Below are 21834 nucleotides of genomic sequence, written 5' to 3' on the forward strand. Positions count from 1 at the left end.
GCTAATAAATAAAATGAAGAGATGGTTTTATGAAAAAAACACAATAAAATCAATAAACCTTTCTATAATTTGTTTTAAGAAAGAAGAAACCCAAATTACCAGTATCAAAAATGAAAAGGGTGAATTCACCTCTAATGAAGATGAAATTAAAACAATAATTAGAAATTATTTTGCCAAATTGTATTCCAATAAATGTGACAACCTGAGGGAAACGGATGAATGTTTATAAAAATATAAATTGCCCAGTTTAACAGAAGAGGAAATAAAATTCCTAAATCACCCCATCTCAGAAAAAGAAATTGAGTAAGTCATCAATGAACTCCCTAGGAAAAAATCTACAGGGACAGATCATTTTACATGTGAATTCTATCAAACATTAAAGAAAAATTAATTCCCATACTTTATAGACTATTTGGGGAAATAGGTGAAGAAGGAGTCCTACCAAATTCTTTTTATGACACAAATATAGTACTTATACCTAATCCAGGAAGAGTCAAAACTGAGAAAGAAAATTATAGACCAATTTCCCTGATGAATATTGATGCAAAAATTTTCAATAATATATTAGCAAAAAGATTGCAGTGACTTTTCAGGGGAATAATACACTATAATCAGGTAGGATTTATTCCAGGAATGCAAGGCTGGTTTAATACTGTGAGAACTATCAGCATAATTGATTATGTCAACAACAAACTATCAGAAACCATAGGATTATTTCAACAGATGTAGAAAATCTTTTGACAAAATACAACATCCATTCCTACCAAAAATATTAGAAAGTATAGGAATAAATGAAGTCTTCCTTAAAATTATAAGTAGCATCTACCTAAAACTGTCAGCAAGCATTATATGTAATGGGGATAAGCTAGATGCATTCCCAATAATATTAGGGGTGAAACAAGGATGTCCATTATTACCCCTATTATTCAATTTGGTACTAGAAATGTTAGCTTTAGCATTAAGAGAAGAAAAAGAAATTGAAGGAATTAGAAGAGGCAAAGAAGAAAATAAGTTATCACTCTTTGCAGGTGATATGGTGATTTACTTAAGAGAATCCTAGAAAATCAAGTAAAAAACTACTTGAAACAATAAACAACTTTAGCAAAGTTGTGGAATATACAATAAACCCACTGAAATCCTTGGCATTCCTATATATTACTAACAAAACACAACAGCAAGAGAAATTCCATTTAAAGTTACTGTAGATACTGTAAAATGTTTGGGACTCTGCCAGCCAAGACAAAACCATGGCCTATATGAACATAATTACCAAACACTTTTCACACAAATAAAATCAGATCTAAATAAATGGGAAAAAAGATCAGTTGCTTCTGATTAGGCCCAGCTAATATAATAAAAATGACAATTTTACCTAAATTAATTTACTTTTGCAGTGCGATACCAATAGAACTACCAAAAAATATTTTACAGAGCTGGATAAAATAATAAGAAAATTCATCTTTGTAGCAACAATTCGGCTACCAGCTATTATAGGTGTGTAGCCCCCAGCAAGACTAGCAACAAGAGCTGCCAGCACAGGTTCTTTGATCTGCTTTAGTGAGGAAAGTAATTTTAAGGGCTTAACAATCTCACTTTAATCTAACATACAAAGATCATTCATTTATTCAAGGGAAAAAGCCAGCATCCTGAACTTCAGAGCAAATACAGACAAATTACAAAAATCAACCAACAGACCCTGTCTGATTCAAATCACAATTCATAGTTACCAGAGAATCACAGACCTCTATCTCGGTTACAAATCTGGATGGCAGTTACAGTTTGTCCAGAGCCTCAATACTCCTTCTATGAGTGTGCCCCCAAAGTCAAACATCAAGCTCCCCTCATTTTTATCCAGTTTGGAGCCCTGAGAGCTCTGCCCTTACCCAGGCTGGATGTGTGAAAGTTCCCCATCACCAGCATCACATCATATACAAGTCAATCACTTTTGATTGCCTAAGTGTTGAGAAATACTCCTAAACAAAGACAGCAAAAGTTTCCCAACCATTCAAACAAAGGGAGACTTGATAGTCTTAGCATCCCAAAAGGGAAGAACAGGGAAAAGATTGATTGCCTCAACAATCTGGAAGAACAAAAGGTCCAGAATTTCAAGAGAATTAATGAAAAGAAATTCCAGGGAGGGTGGCCTAGCCATGGCAGATCCTGTACTCTAATGAAGCAGCAGTTATCAAAACTACCTGGTACTGGCTAAGGAACAGAGTGCTGGATCAGTGGAATAGGTTACCTACACAAGATGAAGTAGTCAAGATTATAGCAATCTACTCTTTGATAAACCCAAACAATACAGCTTATGGGATAAGAATTTGCTATTTTACCAAAATTGCTGGGAAAATTGGAAAAGGTTGTGGCCGAAACTGAGAATAGACCAATATGCTACACTGTATAACAAAATAAAGTCAAAATGGGTTCATGATTTAAGAATAAAGGATGATACTCTAACCATTTTGGGTGAGCAAAGAACAGTTTACTTGTAAGATTTATGGGAAAGGGAAAAATTCAGGACCCAACAAGAGATAGAGATCATTACAAAATGCAAATTGGATAATTTTGTTTATGTTAAATTGAAAAGTTTTTGTATAAACAAAACAAATGTAAAGAAAGATTAGGAGAGAAGCAGATAATTGGGAGAAAATCTTTACAGCCAGTGTCTCTGATAAAGGCCTCATATCTAACATAGATAGTCAAATGAGCCAAATTCATAGGAATACAAGTCATTCCACATTTGAGAAATGGTCAAAAAACATGAACAGGAAGAAGAATACAAAAAAACCGAGGACAATAGATTCTTTTTATGGAGACAGGCAGGATCAAAATATCGATGTGCTGGAGGATGGCAATGACACGGTAGATACATCAGATACCTCAAAAGCTAATATGAACAGGTCTCCAGCCCAAAAAGCACTGCTGGAAGAGCTAAAGGAGGATTTTAAAAACCAAATTAGGGAGCTAAAAGAAAATATGGAAAAAATGGAAAAAAGGGAGAAAAAATCCACAGATGAAATCAAGTCCCTAAAGAATAAGATTGGCGAAATGGCTACGGAGATTCAGAATCTAGAGAGAGAAAAGGACACCCTGAGAGGTGAAATCAACCAATTGAAAATGGAGGCTCAAAAGCAAAATGTAAACACTAACTCATTTAAAATTACACTTGAGCAAGTGGAAGCTAATGAATCTATGAGGCATCAAGAAGTAATAAAACAAAACGTAAAGAATGAAAAAATAGAAAAAAATGTGAAATATCTGATTGGCAAAACAACTGACCTGGAAAATAGATCCAGGAGAGACAATTTGAGAGTTATTGGTCTACCGGAAATCCACGATGAAAAAAGGAGCCTTGACAGTATCTTCGAAGAAATTATCAAAGACAACTGCCCAGAGGTCCTAGAACCAGAGGGCAAAATAGTCATTGAAAGAATTCACCGATCACCCCCTGAAAGAGATCCCAAACTGAAAACACCAAGAAATATTATAGCCAAATTTCAGAGCTTGAAACTCAAGGAGAAAATACTGCAAGCAGCCAAAAAGAAGCAATTCAAATATCGTCGAACTACAGTCAGGATCACTCAGGATCTCTCAGCTTCCACATTAAAAGACAGGAGAAATTGGAATATGATATTCCGAAGGGCAAAGGAAATGGGACTACAACCAAAGATCAACTACCCAGCAAAACTAAGCATAATTTTCCAGGCAAGGCGATGGACATTCAATGAAATAAGGGAATTCCAGACCTTCCTGATGAAAAGGCCAGAACTCAATGGAAAATTTGATCTCCAAATACAAAACTCAAGAGAGACATAAAAAGGTAACCAGGGGGAAAAACCCCACAAACCTCATTAACCATTAAGCTTAGGTTGTTTACATCTTTATGTGGGATTATATCATCTTATGTATGTTTTTTATGTGTATATATGTATATATATATATATATATATGTATGTATGTATATATACATATACATACATAAGTCATTCTTGTGAATGGTACAACTATTATGACAAATGAAAGGGATATACATAGGTTGTGAATGCCTGTATAAATTAACTGATGTAAAGATATAAAATATAAATAAGAGATATAAAGGGAGGGCTATGAGGGAAGTGGTAAGGAGGTAGTAGAAAAGGGTAAATTACACCAAAGGAAGTGGCAAAAAAACATATTATAGTAGAGGGAAAGAAGGGAGGGAGAAGAGCAGTATTTGAGCTCTACTGTCATCTGATCTAGTTCAAGAAGGGAATAACATACTCTGATAAGTTTAGGAATCTAACTTGTCCTACGGGAAGTGGGAGGGAAAGGGGGGAAAAAGGGAGGGGGGAGGGCAGAAGGAAGAGGAGAAGTAGCAAGTGGGTAACGGTAAGATAAGGGAGGGGAATAAAGAGGGAGGGCTAATACAGGAAAGCGGCGGTCAAAAGCAAAACTTTGTTGGGGAGGAGAAGGGGAAAGGGAGAAATAAAAGCATAAACAGGGGGAATTAGGATGGAGAAAAAGATACAGATAGAAATCATAACCCTGAACGTGCAGGGGATGAACATTCTCACAAAACAGAAGCAGATAGCAGAATGGATTAAAAACCATAATCCTACAATATGCTGTTTACAAGAAACGCATCTGAAACAGGGGGATACACATAGGGTTAAGGTAAAAGGCTGGAGTAAAATATATTGTGCCTCAGCTAAAGTAAAAAAAGCAGGTGTAGCAATCCTAATCTCAGACAAAGCAAAAGTAAAGATAGATCTAATTAAAAGAGATAAGGAAGGACATTATATCCTGCTAAAAGGCACCATAAACAATGAAGCAATATCATTGCTTAACATGTATGCACCAAGTGGTAAGGCATACAAATTCTTAGAGGAGAGGTTAAGGGAGTTACAGGAAGAAATAGACAGCAAAACTATAATATTGGGAGACCTCAACCTCCCCCTTTCTGAACTTGATAAATCTAACCTCAAAATAAATAAGAAAAAAGTTAAGGAGGTAAACAGAATTTTAGAAAAGGCACATATGATAGACCTCTGGAGAAAACTGAATGGAGATAAAAAGGAATATACTTTCTTCTCAAAAGTACATGGCACATACTCAAAAATTGACCATGTACTAGGGCATAAAAACCTCACAATCCAGTGCAGAAAAGCAGAAGTAGTCAATGCATCCTTTTCAGATCATGATGCAATAAGAATCATTTTTAATAACGTACCATGGGAAAATAAGCTAAAAACTAATTGGAAACTAAATAATTTAATTCTAAAGAGTGAGTGGGCCAAAGAACAAATCAGAGAAACAATTAATAATTTCATTCCGGAGAATGAGAATAATGAAACAACATACCAAAACCTATGGGATGCAGCAAAAGCAGTTCTTAGGGGAAGTTTTATATCTCTAAATGCCTACATGAATAAAATAGGGAAAGAGGAGATCAATGATCTGTGCATACAGCTGAAAAAGCTAGAAAAAGAGCAAATTGAAAACCCCCAATTAAATACCAAATTAGAAATAATGAAAATCAAAGGAGAGATTAATAAAATTGAAACCAAGAAAACTATTGAATTAATAAATAAAAGAAAGAGCTGGTTTTATGAAAAATCCAATAAAATTGACAAACCTTTGGCCAATTTGATTAAAAAAAAGAAAGAAGAAAATCAAATCACCAGTATCAAAAATGAAAAGGGTGAGGTCACCTCTAATGAAGAGGAAATCAAAACAATAATTAGGAATTATTTTGCCCAACTGTATGCCCATAAATTTGACAACCTTAGAGATATGGATGAATATCTGCAAAAACATAAACTGCCCAGACTAACAGAGAAGGAAGTGAAATTTCTTAATGACCCCATATCAGAAAAAGAAATTGAGCAGGCCATCAACGAACTCCCTAGGAAAAAATCTCCAGGGCCAGATGGTTTTACATGTGAATTCTATCAAACATTTAAAGAACAACTAAATCCAATACTTTGTAGACTATTTGGGAAAATAGGTGAAGAAGGAGTCCTACCAAATTCTTTTTATGACGCAAATATGGTACTAATACCCAAACCAGGTAGAGTTAAAACAGAGAAAGAAAATTATAGACCGATTTCTCTAATGAATATTGATGCAAAAATTTTAAATAAAATATTAGCAAAAAGATTGCAGCAACTCATTACGAGAATAATACACTATGACCAGGTAGGATTTATTCCAGGAATGCAAGGGTGGTTCAATATTAGGAAAACTATTAGCATAATTGACCATATCAACAACAAAACTAGCAGAAACCATATGATCATCTCAATAGACGCAGAAAAAGCCTTTAACAAAGTACAACACCCATTCCTATTAAAAACACTAGAAAGCATAGGAATAAGTGGAACCTTCCTCAAAATTATAAATTCCATCTACCTAAAACCATCAACAAGCATTATTTGTAATGGGGATAAACTAGATGCATTCCCAATAAGATCAGCGGTGAAACAAGGATGTCCATTATCACCCCTATTATTCAATTTGGTACTAGAAACATTAGCTGTAGCAATAAGAGAAGAAAAAGAAATTGAAGGAATTAGAATAGGAAAAGAAGAAACGAAATTATCACTTTTTGCAGATGATATGATGATTTATCTAGAGAATCCTAGAGAATCAAGTAAAAAACTACTTGAAATAATAAACAACTTTAGCAAAGTTGCAGGATATAAAATAAACCCACATAAATCCTCAGCATTCCTATACATTACTGACAAAGCCCAACAGCAAGAGATAGAAAGAGAAATTCCATTCAAAGTTACTGAAGGCACTATAAAATATTTGGGAGTCTATTTGCCAAGACAAACCCAGGGCCTATATGAACATAACTATGAAACACTTTTCACGCGAATAAAATCAGATCTAAATAAATGGAGAAATATCAGTTGCTCATGGTTAGGCCGAGCTAATATAATAAAAATGACAATTCTACCTAAATTGATCTATCTATTCAGTGCCATACCAATCGAACTACCAAAAAAATTTTTTACTGAGCTGGACAAAATAATAACAATATTCATTTGGAAAAACAAGAGGTCTAGAGTATCTAGGATATTAATGAAAAGACATGCTAGAGAAGGTGGTTTAGCCACACCAGATATTAAACTGTACTACACAGCAGCAGTCATCAAAACTGCCTGGTACTGGTTAAGAAACAGGGGTGTGGAGCAGTGGAATAGGACAGGTACACAAGTAGGTGAAATCAACAAGTTTAGCAATCTACTCTTTGATAAACCCAAAGAGGCCAGTTTCTGGGCTAATAATTCACTGTTTCACGAAAACTGTTGGGAAAATTGGAAAATGGTAGGGCAAAAACTGGGCATAGACCAATATCTTACACCATATACCAAAATAAAGTCAAAATGGGTTCATGATTTAGGATTAAAAGTTGATACTCTAAGTAATTTGGGAAAGCAAGGAATAGTTTACTTATCAGATTTGTGGAAAAGTAAAGAATTCATGACCCAACAAGAGATAGAGAGCATTACAAAATGCAAAATGGATAATTTTGATTATGTCAAATTGAAATGTTTTTGTACAAAAAAAGCCAATGCAACAAGAATTAGGGGGGAAGCAGAAAATTGGGAGAAAATCTTTGCAACTAGTATCTCTGATAAAGGCCTAACCTCTAAAATATACAGGGAGCTGAGCCAAATATATAGGAATACAAGCCATTCCCCAATTGAGAAATGGTCAAAGGATATGAACAGGCAGTTTTCAGAGGAAGAAATTAAAGGTATCTACAGGCATATGGAAAAATGCTCTGGATCGCTGCTGATTAGAGAAATGCAAATCAAAACAACTCTTAGATACCACATCTCTCCTGTCAGATTGGCTAAAATAACAAATCAGGAGAATGATAAATGCTGGAAAGGATGTGGGGAAATTAGAACATTGTTGCATTGCTGGTGGAGTTGTGAGCTGATCCAGCCATTTTGGAGGGCGGTGTGGAACTATGCCCAAAGGGCTATAGAAATGTTCATACCCTTTGACCCAGCAATACCACTTCTAGGGTTGTATCCCAAAGAAATCACGCAAGCGGGAAAAGGACCCATATGTACAAGAATATTTATAGCAGCTCTCTTTGTGGTAGCCAAGAATTGGAAAGCAAAGGGATGCCCATCAATTGGGGAATGGCTGAACAAGCTGTGGTATATGAAGGTGATGGAATACTATTGTGCCATAAGAAATGGGGATGATGCAGACTTCATAACAACCTGGAAAAACCTACACGACATAATGCTGAGTGAGCGGAGCAGAGCCAGGAGAACGTTGTGCACAGCCACAGATATGTGGATCCCGTGAGGACCAACCCTGACATACTGCGCTTTTCTCAGCAACCTAAAGGGGCAAGGACAACTCCAGGGGACTCACGATGGAGAATGCTATCTTCATCCAGACAAAGAACTGCGAAGTTTGAATACAGACTGAGGCACACTACATGCTTGCCTTTTCTGCTTCTCTTTTGTTTTTGTTTTTGGGGTTTTTTTTTGGTTCTGTTTCTTCTTTCTCATGATTCATTCCATTGGTCAAAACTCTTCTCCATGACTTGACTAGTGCATAAATTAATTCAATGCAAAGTCATTCATGACAGTTATATGAGACTCCATGCCGTCTTGGGGAGGGAGGGGGGAGGGAGGGGAGAAAAACTGGAACTCAAAACTATGGAGAACCGTGTGTGGTAAACCAAAAATAAATAAAGAAACTTATTAAAAAAAAAAAAAAGAAAATAAATAAATAAATAAATGAAGCTTCAAAAAAAAAACATGAACAGGCAGTTTTCAGAGGAAGAAATTAAAGATATCTATAGTCATACAGAAAAATGCTCTAAATCACTATTGATTAAAGAAATGAAAATCAAAACAATTCTTAGGTACCACATCTCTCCTGTCAGATTGGCTAAAATGACAAAACAGGAAAATGATAAATGCTGGAGAGGATGTGGGAAAATTGGAACATTATTACATTGCTTGTGAACTGATCCAGCTATTCTGAAGAGTAATTTTGAACTATGTCCAGAGGGTATAAACATGTGCATACCCTTTGACCTAGCAATACCAATTCTAGAGCTGCATCCCAAAGAGATCACAGAAGTGGGAAAGGGACCTTCATTTACAAAAAATATTTATAGCAGCTCTTTTTGTGGTAGCAAAAAATTGGAAATCAAGGGGATGCCCATCAATTCGGGAATGGTTAAACAATTTGTGGTATGTGAATGTAGTGCAATACTATGGTGCTATAAGAAATAGGGAACATACACACTTCATAATAACCTGGAATTGCCTACATGATAAGATGCTGACTGAGGGGAGCAGAACCAGGAGAATATTCTACACAACCAAACATATTTCTTCTGTGACGACTAACTTTGATAGACTTTGCTCTTCTCAGCAATACAAGGTAGAATGACAGCTCCATAGGACTGGTGATGGAAAGAGCTATCTATATCTAGAGAAAGAACTGTGGAATCTGAATGCACATTGAGGCAAAATATTTACTCTCTTTTCTTTTTTCCTCCCTTTTTTTTGGATTTATTTCTTCTTTGTCATGATTCATTCCATTGGTCTTAATTCTTCTTTAAAACTTTACTATTGTGTAAATAAGTTTATTGCAAAGGTATATGTGAACATGTACCAGATTCCATACTGTCTTCAGGTGGGAGAGGGAGGGGAGGAAGGGGAAGAAAATTTGGAACTCAAAACTTGTGGAACTGTGTGTTGTGAACTAAAAATAAAAAAATCTAAAAATTTAAAAACAAAAAGAGAATATCAACATGTCCAAAAAAATTACCATAATCAAGTAGGATTCATTGTAGGGAAAATAGATTCATATACCAACAGGAACAATAAAAGCTAGAACACCCAAACCTTGTGATTATACCAATTGGTGCAGGTAAATTCTTTGACAGAATCTAATCTAATTTATAGTGACAACTCTTCAAAGAATGGGCAGGAAATGATCATTTCACTATTATGATAAAAGTACCTGCTAAAAATCAAAAGCTAGAACTGTTTCTAATGAGCAAAAAAAGCTTGAGTATTTCACAGTTAAAACAGAAACAAAGCAGGGATGAAACTTTTACTAGCTACGATATCATATGACAGTAAGAGAAATGCCACTACTACAACAATTTTTTTTAAATGATAAAAAATTTAAAGGCACATACATAGGCAAAGAGGAAGCAAAATCCTCTACTTCCTACCAACATGATGTTTTACTTAGAAAATCACAAAAATAAGCTAAGGAATTAGAAAGTTAATAGCTTCAGCATAGCAAAGGGAAACAAGATAAATCAATAAAAATAAATAGCATTTCTATATGTAACAAACATTTATATAAGGAAAAACATAAATTCAACCCAATCCAAAATAACTTCAAAATGTTGGGAAGACCATCTACCAAGGCACACTGAAGATATCTGTGTGTGTATGTGTATGAACATGTGTGTGTAACTAGAAAAAAAAACTGAAGAAATGTAACTTATTAACCATGTGTTTAATCAAGTCCAAGAATATAAACTATTAGGGAAGAATTTTAGATTTAAGAACTATTGAAAAGACTGGAATGCAGTTTGGTAGAATTTAGGCTTAGCTCTTATTTCATATACCACAATAATTTTATGATAGTTGAGAGCAGAATATTAATGACCATAACATATGTAAGTATAGGAATTAATATGTGCATATATATCTATACATGTGTATACACATATCTATGTGTGTTTATATGTGTGTGTACACTCAAACACATGTTTATGTATTGGAACAAGATCATGTAATTTTCAGAGCTTTTGAAGAGTTTTTACCAAACTTGGGACGGACGTTTTAACAAAGACAAAATAGATGACTTTCATAATTTTGGCCTGATTAAAATATAAAGCCTTTGCAATAAGAAAAATCAGTGCAACCAGGATAAGATAAGAAAATGTCATTTTGGAAAAAAATCCTTGTAACTTATCAAATGTCTTTGGTAAGGGTCTGAAATATAAGTTATAAAACAAATGAGTACTTACTTATAAGACTAAGAGACCATCCCCAACATATAGATGCTCAAAGGACAGGAATAAAATTATCCAATACAGACTAGTAAACTATTAGCAAATGTAGGAAATATTTCAAATTAGCAAAAGTTAAATAAATATAAATCAAAACAGCCCTACAATTCTGTTTCTTAACCTATAGTTAATAAAGATGACAAAAATTGGATATAGTTAAGATTGAAGGGGTCATAAAAATGTAGACACAGAATGTGTTGTTGATGACATTATGAATTTGTCCAATCATATTGGAAACAATATGCTATGAAAATGATTAAAAGGCTTGTACTCTTGAACCAGAAATCCCTGCTTCTAGGTGTCAGGAGGTCACAAATAGCATAAATGTATTATATTCATAGTAGCACTTTTCATAGTAACAGAGTTAGAAACAAAATAGATATCTATCAGGGAAGACTGAAACAATTTATGGCACCTCATTTTAACGGAGGAATTACTGGCATAAGAAACAATGAGCATGAAGAATTCAGAAAAGCATTGGAATATTTATGTGAACTGATGCAGACAGAAGCAAACAGTACCAAAAAATTATGTAAATTATCACTGCAAAAAAGGGCAATAAAGAAAATGTGAAAATAACTGCTATTCAATTAAAATAACCAAACTTATATTTGAAGAAATGGAGAGAAAATGCATTTCTTTTACTTTTTTTGGAGATAGTTACCTTTGAGAATAAACAGTCGCATATAAAGTCAGGATTGATTTATATATTTGTTGGTTTTGATAAATATTACCTTTTATTCTCCTTTTAAAGTTCTCTTTAACAGAAGGGATTAGTTTTTGTGGGCAGGGAAGATGGATATATTTTTCAATGAAGTTGAGGTAGAAACAAAAATTGTCACTTTTATAACATCCTTAATCAATGTCAGAAATATTATTACCTCAATCCCTAGTGATGATATGGACACATGGTGTGTATTTGTTTTTTACCAATGAATATTCGTCCTATTTTCCCTTGCATCCTGCATAATATAGTCCCCTCCCACATTGTCGACCGTGACTACTATATATGGCAAGGGAGATGTAAAAATAATCAATCATCTAGATATTCCACCATGAATTGTTTTTGCCCTGCAAACAAACATTTCTTGACCCTTTTTGCCTTAAATGTGCTGTTACATATTTTTACTACCTTTATTACCTTGCCTCCTCTTTTGAAATTGGTATTCCAGAAATTGGTTTACTTTAGCACATATCTTAGTTTACTCTCTGGTATCATGAACTGAACCATACTTTACCCCCCTCCCCAAGTGTCCTTATCTATCACCCCATTGATTACTGGGATCTGTTTACCCCCTCTCCTTTTCTTTATGAAAGAATAGCATTTAATAGCACCACAATATTAGAGGTGCAGCTTTGAAAAAAAAATTGTGGGCTGCCTTGCTTATAAAACTGATTTTGGAGTATTTTACTCTTGGTCTATTTACTACCTGTCTCTTTCAGAAAATTCAAAAGCATTAAAGAAATATTTCAAGAAGGGGGGAGGAGGGATAATTTCTGACTAAATCATTAAAGCAACCAGCATATTGCTTGCTTAAACCACAATCAATAATTTAACAGAGACCAAAGATTCTTTGGGCAAAAACAGGAGATTTAAAAAAGAAAAATAAATATTTATACAAGGGGCATTTTGATATCCCATCTGGCAAAATGTCCATATACAACATACTATTCTTACTTAACAAGGTTTAGGCATCCTAGGAATTCCAAAGTATTTTACCATCTATACTTGATTTGCATTAGTGAATAATTTGCATAGAAGAAAGTGGCTAATTTTTCAGAATCTCTACCAACTTTGAATACATCTACATGTAGTAAACTTGCTCCCAGAATTATTGCATAAGGACTTTATTATTTAACACTATTTTATATTGCTTAGTCATCTTCCTTAAATTAGTTCTAAGATGATATGAACCAATTGTGCTCTTGAATTTTAGGTTGTTTTTTTTTTTCCTTTGCATGTCAGACTAATAGGACTAAGTTTTGTATTCACCTTTGTGCAGAGGCCAAGTATTCTATGAACTTCAGTTTTAATGGAGTCTCATATTTATTACATAAGGTTTGAGGAAAAACTCTAAGAATACAAACAGCTTATTGCTGTGCCTAAGTTTATTCCATTATGCTGATGAAAATGTCACACTTGCCTTGCTAGATCTTACTCCCTGAAATTGTTTGGATAAATGTAGATGATGATGATGTGCAATGGGCATATGTCATTAAATAATGTGGAGAAACATATGCTCCTCTACTGTGACTAGTATTGATTTTAGTCAATGGTAGAACTGCTTTTGATGAAAAAAAAATAAAATGTTGATAGTTTTGCAAATAGTTCTGCATATAAAAATAAATTTAAATTATGCACAAAGCCAACAAAAGGTCTATTTTGGTCTGCTTGTTTTATGAAACAAACTGCATCCAAGTTTTTCAATCTGAATGTCTTTAGTTAAACTGCTGTAGAAATGAAATGATTTTACATTGGTTGAGGGGAGAGGAAGAGAAGAAATATTATGTAAGAAGGGCAGGGGTGAAAACATACTGACTATTATATTTATCGAAAAAATGAATATCTGTATGATCTGGCTAGGTAGGTGGTACAATGGAAAGCCTGCCACTCCTGTAGTTATGAAAAGCTATCTTTCTGAGTTCAAGTCTGGTCTCAGAGACTTACTAGTTATTTGACCCTGGACAAATCACTTAACCCTGTTTGCTTCCATGTTTTCATCTGAAAACAGAGCTGGAGAGGGAAATGGGAAACTACTCCAGTATATTTTATGAGAAAATCCCAAATGGGGTCATAGAGAGCTGGAAATGACTGAAAATGTTTGAACAACAATAAAATGACCTGAAGTATAAGTGGCATATCCAAAGTGGGGAAATCTTACATATGATGAATAAAGACTACCTACTATGATTAGAATGATGCAAAGCCTGAATTGGTCTGGTTCAAAATCAAGTGAAAATATCCCAAGAAATTGGCTAATCTGTCAATAATTTTGAAATTAAACATTTCTCCCTCGGATGCACAATTGTCTATATAGTGGAGAAGGCACAAACTATGTAGGAATCAGAATTGGTAAACTGTTGACAGAAAAGGCAAACGGGAAAGATGTGATGACATTCTATTGTAAAAAACAAACAAACAAGAAAACAAAACCAACAACAACAACAAAAAAAAACAACTTGAGTTTAGATGGAATAATTTGGAAAGACTTTCTAAAAGTCAAAGGAACAAAATACCCATCAGTGAATTGTTGGTTCGTAATAAGGACAGTGACCATTGGGAACAAAGGAAGGAAGGAAAGAGAAAAAAAGAGAAGAAACATTTATTAAGAACTTAGCATATGCCCAACAGTGTGCTAAGTGCTTTATAAATATCATCTCATTTGAACTTTACATCAACCACTGGAGGTAGGTATTATTGTTGTCCCTGTTTTAAAATCAAGCAAACCAAGGTAAAAAATGTTTAAGTGATTTACCCAGTCATACAGCTGAACCCACGTTTTCTTGATTCCGGGCCACATGCTTTTTCCACTGTGACATATAGCTTATCAGCTTAAAGACAAAACAAACAAACACACAAAAAGCAAACAAAAAACAATTAAAGGCTAACATTGTAAGTAAAATATCTAAATATATTCATTTTTCCTGGTAGTGTTCAGTGAATATATCAACATCATGGCCTGTAAGACCAGGCAAACCTCCTTAGTGTAGTCTCAACCAGATTAAAATGTAATTAGGAAACTTTAAACAAAATAAACAAAAACACAATATAACATAGATAATCAATTCATAGTTTTCACTGTAATATGCAACCTATAGTGGTCTATTTCTTTTTTTATATTGATACCACTACCCAATAAGGAATGTTTTACCTGGTAATGATGTGATTCTCCTTTCACGTTATGTGGAAATGTAGGAATTTTTACATACCATGAACATAATTATTAATTTACAGCTTCTATAAATATCAGCTTCATTGAAAGGAATTTCATGAGTTACACATATGATGCTGGCTTCCCCAGAGCAAATAAAAACACTAGCAATAAACAAAAGAGACCATATTTATCTTTTAAGAAAATAGATGTGAGTTGAGCTATTCACTTTTTCAAATGATATATCCAGAAAATTGGTTAACTCTGTCATATCCAAATAGTCATCCATTGAAATACAGGACTGAAAGAACCTGATCCATTCAGACTCTATATTTGTTTTCCTATGCCATCTTCTTTAAGGATAATTCCCTATTTTGAAAGAGGATAATATTGCAATCTCTCATCATCAGCCCAGGTGACACACACAGCCTGCTGAATCCTTTAACGCCAGTCACTCTTTCAAAAGGTTGAACTATGTACCACTAACTCAGTTCATCAAAATGATAGTACACTGCTATTCTTCAAATTAGTATTAAATGTGGAGCACAGAGCAATGTTGTTATATTCTTTTGATATAATAAAAATTAAGATAAAAATTCAATAGGCTATTTTCTCCATCAATTCAAATTTAATTTTAAGTATAATTAAGTATAGAGCACATTTTTATTATGACTGAGAGGGCAGAAAAAACAAAGTACTGTAACACAAACATTATTAGAGGTCATTCAGAAATAATCCTAATCCCTTTCTTTTAGAGAACTTGCTCTGACCACTATAATTTTGTCTAAGGGATCCCTGTTGTCTGGAAAGCAATCCCCCCCCACTTCTCTCAGTAGAATCTCTTGCTTCATTTCAAGGCCTAGCTCAAGTGTCACGGTCCTACATAGTGTCTGATTTCCCAATAGTTATTAGTATCATCTTCCCCTTGGAATTATTTTATACACACTTTATATAAACTCCTTGAGAGATGACATTGATTCTGTGTATCCTTAGTCTCTAGCAGTATAGTGAACCTTGTACATAACATTAAAAAAAAAAGTTCATGATGCAGCTAGGTGGCAGAGTTGATAGAGCACTATCCTTAGAGTCAGGAGGACCCAATTTCAAATCCAACTTCAGACACTTGATATTTACTAGCTGTGTGACCTTGGGCAAGTCACTTAACTCCAACTGTCTCACAAAAAAGTTCAATGACACTGAAGTGAATCAAGTTAAATTGAGGTGAATTGAACTGAATCAAATGGTATATGTAACCAGAAGCATTTTAAGTTGACTTCAGTTTTTGTGTAACAAAAGGAAATGTGTATATAAAATCTATCACATTGTGACCAACCCTTTGACAGATTCTCAAAAGTCTGCAGTTCCTGAAAAATATTGCTGTTGTATCCAGAAGGCTTACTAAAAATTATAGAAAACTTGGTGGCAGTTGGGCAGAACATGTGAAGTAAAAAGAAAAGAAATTATCTTAATTCCATCTTCTGGGCAAAGCCAAAGTAGTCAGAGACCTCTCTTTTGAACAAAATGTCGTGGACTATCCAGGATATTGACTAATTCTTCTCTATTCCCTATTCCATTATCTGGGATTCTTCAAGGTACATTTTACTTCCAAAGAAGCAAACAGCAACTAGAGAAGGAAAACTGTCTGTTGCCCCTCCAGCTTTCCACATAGTTTACTGCTGATTTGTTGAATCACAATGGTTTCTTCTACCTGTTCCTTTCAGCTGTTGTTTGGTGTGCACACAGAGAGTCAGACGCAACTACTGAGTTGTGAAAAGTAAGGACAACTAACTTGGATTTTGGTCTGTGTGTTCCTTGGACAGACCACTTGAATTGAAAATCTTAGAGTAGGATAACTGTTTAAAGTGAAAATTTCTTTCTTCTTTGTTTATTCATTTTTGAGGTACATTCAGATCTTATACAAGCAGTGTTTTCAGTTCTTAAAGAATGCTTAAGTTGGTTGTACAGGCATAGACACCATAATATCATCTCAGATTTAACCAGAGTATTGCAAACTGGGTACCCTGTTGGAACAGAGGAGCTAGCTGTTTGAGCTGATGCTAATACTGGCATATTTTAAGTAATGTGGTTTATGATCTTTGTACTCAAATTAATGAAACTCACTTCTGCTTTCAATGATGACTATACTGTTCATTGCCCGTATAACAATTTCATAGGTACTGTAAAAAATCTATTTTTTCATTATGATTACTCTACCCAAACATTTCCATACAATTTCTTTTTCTTGATATTCTTTATATAAAAGAAATCCTCTGTACACATGAGTAGATATGGTTGCTTCAGAAAAAGTGAATGTTTTATATAATATTAGTGAAGTTTCAAGAAAATGTATATCTTCTCACACACTGAGCATCTTGAAGGATATTTTAGAAATTTTCAATATGCTTTTAATGATTATTTTTAACTACAAAATAATGATTATAGTTTTCAGAGTTTGTTAGGCCTTGCTCATCATTTAATGTAATCCCCTCATTATACCAAAGATGAAACTATAGCCAAGAGAGGTGAAATGATTTGTTCAATGTCACATAGATGAAGGAGCCACAAATAGAATGCCAGTCGCTTTGTCTTGACTCCTGACATAATACTATTTCAACTACATCATTCTTCACTGGATGAAAATTTACCCTCTAGTAAACTATATTCTACATTTCAAATCCACTTTAAGAGACAAGCAACTTAACCTGACTTAAAGCAACTTATAAAAATATATGTGATAGCAACAAATTTAACATCATACAGTTATAGAAAATAAAAGCTTCAATAAGACATCTTAACTTCTTTGGGATTATCAGAAGCAAATTCTTCAGTAAAACATATATTCCCTAATGTTAAATTACATGCCCATATTTAACAATATTAATGGTGATCAGAATCTTGCATTCCCATATAGAATTGGCTGTTGGTTATTTTAGCAATGGTTGTAGTCAATCAGATATCTGCCGGTATTGTGATTAAAAAAATCATGTCTTATGTTTTTGTAGCCCAGCTATTAACTGATATAACCCTGCTCCCACTACAACTTCCCATGTAACAAAGAAAAATTTAGGTAAAATCAATGGCAAAATTACCATGTGTGACAGTATGTGCAACATTCAGCAGCTGCTGTACCAACTGTTTCTACCTTTCTACCAGGAAGAAGAAAATGTGTTTCATCATTTGTTCTCTGTGACAAAGATTGATCATTACAATTAATCTGAGTTTGGATGCCTTTTGTGATTTAATTTACATTATTGTAGTCATAGAACCTAAGATACAATCACCTTTTCTTTTAAATGAGGTGCCCAGAAAAATTACCCAAGGGGGAAAAACCTACTCTGTGGGTCTATATCCATAAGAAATGATAGATCACAATGAGAAACTAAGGCATTTACATTTGCGAATTTGATGTCACAATGAGTTCAAAGAAAGAAATTTAATGAAATGGCACAGTAAATGTAGTAACATACCATTTGGTTCAGTAAACCTAGGACACAGGTTGGCACAGATATAAACATCATCAGTGAGAAGAGTAGATATGACTAAGGAACACGTCATAAGGGGGGATGTATGTAGACTTCATGTGGCCAGGGTGGGTACGTGGAAGATCACACATGCATAAGAGAATTGACCAGGGCATATATGAGGAAAAGGGGAGAAATCTAACAATGCAAAACTACTTATGTTTTCTGGCAATAAAAAATATAACTCCCTTGGATTAGCTCCATTCTTCATGTAGTGTATAACCTTTGCTGGTAGGGTTTAATGATCTCTTTAAGCATTGATACCTTGGACATACTGTTGTGAAGCTTTTCTCTTTTTGCTGCCTATTGGCTTCAGGACCATCTGCTGGACACATCATCCCCTTTTTGTCAATTTGAAATGATTAAAATTGCTCTCTCAGTCAAGGATCATCTACCAGCTTTTCATCAAAGACCAGATAAATGAGCTGTTGCACCTACCTAAGGACTCTTTAAAAAAAGCCAGCCGAGGGCTTTAGGATTGAAATTCAGGCTATTCTTTTGAACTCAGTCATGTCTGCAAATGAATCTTGATCTTTTGTCTCAGACATTTATTTGAGAGTGTTGGTGTTTCCCAAGATGAATTTGGGAGACTGTGCTAATGAATTTGAGAGACTGAAAATTAACTGAAGGAAGTTATGTCGTTGGCTATATCCACATGGATCATATTCCTGATTATACTATGTATATGGTCCAGTAATAGTTCTCATAAGTTTTAAAGTGCCAGACATGGTCACTGTGATGATGATGATGATGATGATTACTATTATTATTCTCCTCTCAGTTAATAAAATTATTTTTTCCTCTGAATTCCTCATGTTGACCATTTTTTATTTAGCCATTTCCCTAATAAGTGTTCATCTACTTTCACTGAATACACCTTTACATAGAAGCCACCATAAATTAAACCATTTGTGAACTTGAACAAAAGAATCTTTGTGAATTCTTCATGAACACTGTTCATTCTCTGAAAAAGAGAATGGAGGAACAATGGGCTTGAGAATCATCCCCTTGACTATGATTCCCTTGAACACTGAAAGTGAAGTTGACTACATGACTTATGAAATATTTCCATTTGCCTTTTAGTGCATATTGAAAGTAATTATAGTAGCCTTTTTATTTGCTTCACTGAAGAGCAATTTGTGTCATGCTACCAAGCAACTTCCTTATGCCTCAGGGTTTAATTTATAGGAGAAAGTTAAAATGGATGTATTTTAATTCTTCCTCTGATGAAGCAGATCATTTCCTGTTAGAGGACTGTCTTACATTTAGAGCAATTGCAGTTAAGTTAAATAAATTCTCCTAGATCTAAAAACTGTGACAATTAGCAAGTTCTCCCCCCACCCCCCATCCCTTAGTAGTTTGGGAAGGGAGTTGTGGTTTAATCAGTCATAGGAGCTGACTAGAATCATTAGGTAAAAGATGATCCTGTGCCTTCTACTGGCAATATTAATCTTTTTGAATTGATTTTTTTTCATGGCAAAAGTAAGGGAAGGAAAGGATGTGGTTTGGTAAGCATGTAGTAATGGGGAATACGATGGCAAGATGCTCTCTCCAGGAAGGTTCTGATCTTCTGATGGAGAGCTAGGTGAGAAGGGAAGCATGGTCTGGCTCCTACAAATTAGAGCTTTCTTCTAACATTCATGAATCAGAATGGTTCATTCTTACTATAGAGTCTCTAAGCTGAGTATGTTAACTCCTGAAAATTCAAGGTCATCTCCAAGCAATAGAAGGAAGTGAAATAAGACTTCAATGCAAATGTATACGAGCACCCTCAAATGCATGAGCCATCTCTTTTATTCTATATGCATCTTGTATTTCCCTATTTATTTACATTATTTCTCCTCCATTTTGTAAGTGTCTTGAAGACAGGGACTTTTTTGATGGGGTTGCATTAAATGATACCCCCAGAATGTAGCTCAGTTCCTGTTACACTGTTAGTGCTTATTAAATATTTGTTAAATGATTGACCATAGTCTGTAAATTTTGGATAAAAATTTGGATATAAAAGCTTTAGTGCTGATTTAATACAAAGCCATATAGCATACTATTTAGAACACTAAATCATGGATAGCTCTCACCAATAATAATGATTTACAGATGACCAATTTTTTTAAAAGTACATCTGGTGCATCCAGCATGAAAAAAGAAGAAAACCTAGATAATTTCCAATTTTCCTATTACTATAAATTACATTGATAACATAACATACTGAAATACGCTGATTATTTAAACACCACCTATAGAAAAAATGGCCTTTTTGGGTCAAATCTACATGGTCTTCAATGACATTTACAGTAACAAAACCACAATTTGGAATATTTATTGAAACCTATGGCGATGACATCTCGTACTTTTGGAGCCCAGTACATTTTCTATGACAGTGAGGGGTGTCTGGAGACACCAACCTAATTTTCAAGTCAAAATAAAAATAAGCAATAGTGACTCTCAGGAGGTGGAATTGTTGAAGCAGGTGGCAACATCTTCAGAAAACATCCTGAGGGATAACCACTGTGCTTGTGAAATATAGATCTCGCCTAGGACTTTATTTTTATACCTGATAGTATGACTTGTAAGAAATGCTTTATTCAGGATGTTTATATGTATATACTATATTAAATTATATTTCATGTCAGGAATTACTTTTCTATTTCTATATTTTTACACAGATGAACAAAATAGCCAGACTTAGGTATATTGTATTTTTTGATTGCTATGTAGTTTTTGTTCCCTTTTTTATTTTGTTGGGGATTACGGACAATGTTAAATAATGGAATTGCATCATATGAACATTAAAGTTTTACATATTTAACAAGTATTCATAAAAATAGAGGAAAAATAACAATTTTAACAGTATAGGCAACTGCACTTCCCTTTCCAAAAAGTGAGCCTATGCCCTCGGTAGATGGAAATGTACTCTCCTTTCAATGAGTTCCAGATGCCAAGTGGTTCTCAAAATATGAGAATCTTGCCTACTAGTATGTGATTTTGAAACTTCCCTTTATTGTGTTTGAAGTCTATTTAATTCATTGTGCTTATGCTAGTAATGCTAATAAGAGAGAGACAGAGAAAAAGACAAAGAGAAAAAGAGAAAGACACAGAGCCAGAGAGAGCCATAGTCAACATTTCAGACACTTGTGGTCATCAGGAAGATCACTACTATATTCTCCTTTTCTTTTTTTTTTACATCATTTCTTGCTACATGTAGAAAGCAGGAATACAACAGCAGTATCCCAACACAATACAATCACACTTATGCTTGAAACATCTTGATAAATAATTTCCCCTGATCATTAGTTTTTCTTTCAGCTAATTCTACTTGCTTTTGTTTTCTTTTATTTGAATAAAAAATAATGACTCCTGTTTGACTCCTGATCAA

Source organism: Trichosurus vulpecula, chromosome 2 (assembly GCF_011100635.1).
Source record: "Trichosurus vulpecula isolate mTriVul1 chromosome 2, mTriVul1.pri, whole genome shotgun sequence".
In the NCBI taxonomy this organism is placed as follows: domain Eukaryota; kingdom Metazoa; phylum Chordata; class Mammalia; order Diprotodontia; family Phalangeridae; genus Trichosurus; species Trichosurus vulpecula.